The sequence below is a fragment of the Mastomys coucha genome, unplaced genomic scaffold, assembly GCF_008632895.1.
Source record: "Mastomys coucha isolate ucsf_1 unplaced genomic scaffold, UCSF_Mcou_1 pScaffold14, whole genome shotgun sequence".
Classification (NCBI taxonomy): Eukaryota; Metazoa; Chordata; class Mammalia; order Rodentia; family Muridae; genus Mastomys; species Mastomys coucha.
This window is the reverse complement of record NW_022196896.1, coordinates 85,284,551-85,289,471: the sequence shown is the minus strand read 5'-3', so window position 1 is coordinate 85,289,471 and position 4,921 is coordinate 85,284,551. Positions and strand designations below refer to the sequence as shown.

Here is a 4,921-nt window from a genome sequence, read left to right as displayed (position 1 = left end):
CTGGGAGTGTCAGAGTGCCTGGGAGTGGAGATTCCTCTGGGTGTTGTGGGACTGGCTGCGGAGCTTGCACTCAAGGTCTGCTCTGGACCCCAGCCCAGACAGACTGGAAGGAACCCAAGTCAGTGGGCTGGTGGAGTTCCTGTGTTCCTGGTCCCTCTGGTCCCAATTACTCCCTGATAGCTATACTCAATGTTAGCATGTGGCTCTTGGGTGTAGCAGAAAGATGAATCCTGTTCATTAATTCAGTCTGTTAGTCTGTGTCTTTTTATTAGGGAATTGAGGCCATTAAAGAGTTATCAATGAATCGTTTATATTGATTCCTTTTATTTCATTATTGTGGTATGAATTTCCCCTTTTTTTTGAATGAAATTATTTATTCCTTGTGTTTTCATGGGTGTGGTTAGCCTCTGCAAATTGAAGTTTTCCTTCTAGTGCCTTTTATAGAGCTGGATTTATAGACAGATACTGCTTAAATTTTTTTTTCCATCTGTTGTGATAGTTTTGGTGAAGATAGTGGTCTGAGCTGGCCCTTCTGGTTTTTAAAGTCTCCACTGAGAAGTGTTATTCTAGTAGATCTGCCTTTAAATATTACTTGGTTTTTTTCTTTTGCAGCTTTTAATATTCTTTCTTTGTTCTGTGCATTCAGTGTCTTGATTTTTACATGTCACGGGGTGTGCTACATGCTTCCTGTACCTTGATAAGCACCTCCTCCTTTAGGTTAGGAAAATTTTCTTCTGGTCTTGTTGAAAACATTTTCAGTGCCTTTGACCTGTGTTCCTCCTCTTCCCTCTATTCTTATTATTCATAAATTTGGTCTTTTCATAGTCTCCCATATTTCCAAGACGTTTTGTGCTTGACTTTTAACATTTTCTTTGACTGAGGTATCTACCTTGTCTTCAATGCCTGAGGTTCTTTCTCTTCACGTCTGTACTGTTGATGAGATTCCCCACCTTTTCATCCAGTTTTTATATCAGTTTGGGTTTTTAGTGATTCTATTTGTGTTTTCATTTCTGGAACTCTTTTTATCATTCTATTCCATGGTTTGTATTTTCATAGACTTAATCAAGGGACTTATTCATATACTTTTAAAGTCCTTGGACATATTCATAATAGTCTGTGTCTTGTGTGTCAGCAGTGTTGAATTTCTCAGGGCCTTCTGTAGCAGGGTTGCTGTGTCCTGGTAAAGACATATTGTCTTGACTGTTAATGGTTGTATTTTTGTGCTGGTGTCTAGGCATCTGGGATTGGAATCATTATAATTCTAGGTTTTTTTTAAATAGCTCATCTTGCCTTTGTTGGATGTTCCATTCCTTGGTTTCTGCTGCCTTCTCTAGATCTTAGGGAAGTGTAGAAGCTGTGGGTTGCTTAGTGGGGAGTGTTTGTGTAGGTCACTGGTGAAAGGGAAGAGTAAAGCTGGCTAGGGGAAAGGCTGAGAGAGGCTTCAGGAAAGATTTAAGGGGTTCTTGTTAACAAGTAGAGGTAGGAGCCACAGGAAGTTGGAGGTGTGGTGGTAAGAGGGGATCCTGGAAGTAAGTTATAGTAAGGCAAACAGTTATCTGGAGAGACAGGGATGAAAGGTCTGTGGGGATCCTGTGTCTGAAACAAGAGTTGGGAGTCTTCAGTGAATGAAGCTGAGTTGGGAGGAAGGGCACATGTAACGGGTTGTTTATTGGGCTCAGAGTGAGAATGGAGAGACTGAAATGGAGGACAGGAAAAATAGTGTTATTCTCGTTCTTGAATCCTTCCTGCATTGTGGCCAATGCAAGTTTCTGGCAGGAAGTGTCTTTAGGTATGGGGTGGGGACTTACACAAAGGCGATGGACTAGAAATGGATGCTAAGAGGGTCCACAGGAAGGAGGAAAGGTGAGACTACCACAGGTTAGGCTAAGTCTCCAGGGAATGGAAGCAGAAAAGGAGAACAGGCCTGTGCAAGAGTGTGCTGTGGGGCTGGGGATGAGAATCCAGGAATTGCAATGTTGGGCAGGAAGGAGAGTAAAGATGGCCTACCTTCTTCCCAGGCTGGTGTGGCAGCTGGGTTCCCAGGTGGGGGGGGAGTGCTGGCAGCTGACACAAAGGAATGGAAGTTGGGAAGCTGGATCCACGGCAAGGTCTGACTGAGTTCCCTGAGAATGGAGGTAGAGTGGGAAGACAGGCCCCTTGAAAGTGTTCTGGGACAAGGGAATGACACTGGAGGACAGGAGGGAGTTACTTCTATCTATTCCCTGGTTCCCAATCTGTGTCTTTACTGATGTCCTTGGAAACAGCAGATAGTCACGTCTAACGTTTTTACCTCAATCACCTAGCCTGAGACTTTTTTGTATGTTTCTTTTTGTTTTGTTTTTGGTTTTGGTTTTTCGAGACAGGGTTTCTCTGTGTAGTTGTGTCTGTCCTGGAACTCACTCTGTAAACCAGGCTGGCCTCGAACTCAGAAATCTGGCCTGCCTCTGCCTCCCAAGTGCTGGGATTAGAGGCGTGTGCCACCTCCGCCCAGCTGAAAGATGTTTCTTAATTTCTCATTTTGTTGTTGTTGTTTTTTGTCTTCTTGTTTGGATTATTTGTTCTTTTGCTTTCTCCTCAGTTTCCCAGGTTACTATGTAGGGCATGATTCTTTGCTATCTCTACTTTATTTCTCTGATGAGTTTATTCTTTCCTGTACTATTGTTCTTTCCCCTGTATGCAGAGTGTGCCTCTAAGCATATTCTGCAGTGTCATCTTCATGGTCAGGTACTGCCTTTGTCCTGGTTTTGAAATGCCTTTATTTCTCCATCTAGGTATAGTACTCTTGGTTGGCAGGTATTTACTTTCACAGGGAACTATGCCATGCCACAAGTTCCAGCTTTTAGTGTTGCTGATGAGACAGGATACTGCTGTCACGTTCGCTTCTCTAGAGGCATTGGTGCTTTCTGTTTCAGCTTGTAATATTATTCCTGTGCTTTGTGGAGTTTACATTTTCACTGTGTTGTAGGAAGGTTCTTCTCAGTCATGTCTAGTGACTCTAAATGAATGGCTCTTGTGTTTGGATGCATATTTCTCCCTTAGATTTTTGAAATTTTCTGTTACAATGCCATTGAACAGCTTCTCTGTGCTCATAGTGGCTTTTTGCTTTGTTTTGCTTTATCCTTATTTATTCTGTAGATTCTTGAGTTTGCTCTCTTAGTTGGATCGCAGGATTGTTGAACATTTTGGTTATGTTCACAGCTTTCTCCCTTTTGATGTTTGAATGTAGTTCTTCACCAGTCTTGACTTCTGTCACTGACATTCTTCTGTTTGGTCTACTGGGGATGCTTTCTACTGTATTTTAAATTTAAGGCAATGAGTTTTTTATCTCTATCTTGTCCCCCACAGCCTCAGTTTCCTTGGCAAATTTTTATTTCATATTGTTGATTCTTTTCATACATAATCTGATTTTCTCACCCACTTTCTCTACTTTGCTACTTTGCTCTCCATGTACTGAGTGGAATCATCTGCTTGTATGTGTCTGCTTTCAGAAAGATTATTGATCGAATTTTACCAGCAAATTTTGAAGTATTCACTTGAAATTTGCATATTTAAGTATTTCTTTTAGTTCATTAGTTGTTGAGTTTTGACCTTTTGGAAGCACATATTGTCTTTCCTTTTCATTTTTTAATGTCTGTTTCTGTGTTACAATTTGTGTATCTGTTGGTTTAGATATCTCTTCTGGTTTTACTTAGGCATCTTTTTATTAAGCAGCCTACTCATGAATAGAGTTCTGAAATTCAGCTGTGCCCCAGGCAACCAACACCTGTGTAAGTGGCATTCTGCACTGCTATAGCTCACTGAGGAGAAAATGAGTGGATATAACAGCAACCGCATGTAACCATTTGAGATACAGAAATACAAGTAGCCATTCGAGATACAGAAATGCATGTAGCCATTCGAGATACAGAAATGCAGTTAACCTGAGATCAAAGTTGCACATACAGCACTTGTGACTACAGGACTGAAAATGGCAAACTACTACAGATGTCACTATCAGGTTCAAAAATATTTACACTAAGTGTGGAAAAAGTAAATGAGATAAAAGAAGGAGATAGTTTAGGAAAGAAGAAGAGGAGGAGGATGAAAGAAAAAGAGAAAGATGGAGAAAAATAATATGGAGGGGGACAGCAAAGGTCTCAAAAAGTGTTTAAAAAGAAAAATGTTTTCCAGTAAGTTCAAAAGCAAAATTAGGTAAATATAAAACAGGAATAAATATCAGGTGTTAAAAAATCAGTAAGATAAAATAAAAATATTATTAAATGTAGAGTGAGGGAGAAAACACTAGGCAAGAAACAAAAACTGAAAAAAAAAAAAAAAGTGGGAGGGATCAAAGGAGTCAGAGAAGAGCCAGGAATGGTGGTGCAACCTTTAATGCTAGCACCTGGGGCAAAGGCAGACAGATCTCTCCTGAGTTCAAGGACAGCCTGAGCCTCATAGTGACTACCAGGCCAGCCATAGCTATGCAGTTAGACAAGTTTCAAAACACAAATAACAAGTCAGAGAAAAAAAACAAGATGTGTTATTAGAATAGTTTTCTGTGTTCTCAAAACTTGGAGATTGCCAATTACATAGATGCTGGTTGGCTGGGTCTCAGCTGAACTTCTGGGCTCTATTCACGTCTTTTCTATAGTTTATGCTATTGTTGAATGTATACTGGACAAGTATCTGATGCTCACCAGAACTGTCTTAACTTTGATAGATCTCCTTTGTATACCAGGGGCCTCTGCTCATGCCTTTAGTTTTGCTGTCTGGGGGCTAGGCACGCTCTCTGATGCTCACAAGACTCCCCAGATTCCTGGGACGACTAATGTTTTAAGTGGCAAGTGTCTCCCATATGCATTGGGAATATGGGAAGCGACCTCAGCAAGGTGATTAGTAAAGACAGAGGCTGTCTTCTTATATCCAAGACTCTCTGAGTATC

The 4,921-nt window shown here is 40.9% G+C and overlaps 1 protein-coding gene across 2 annotated transcripts in view; it reads left to right on the top strand.

Moving 5' to 3' along the window:
- C2cd6 (C2 calcium dependent domain containing 6) overlaps positions 1-4,921 on the top strand; it is a 103,415-nt gene that overhangs the window by 71,573 nt on the left and 26,921 nt on the right. The window lies entirely within an intron of this gene.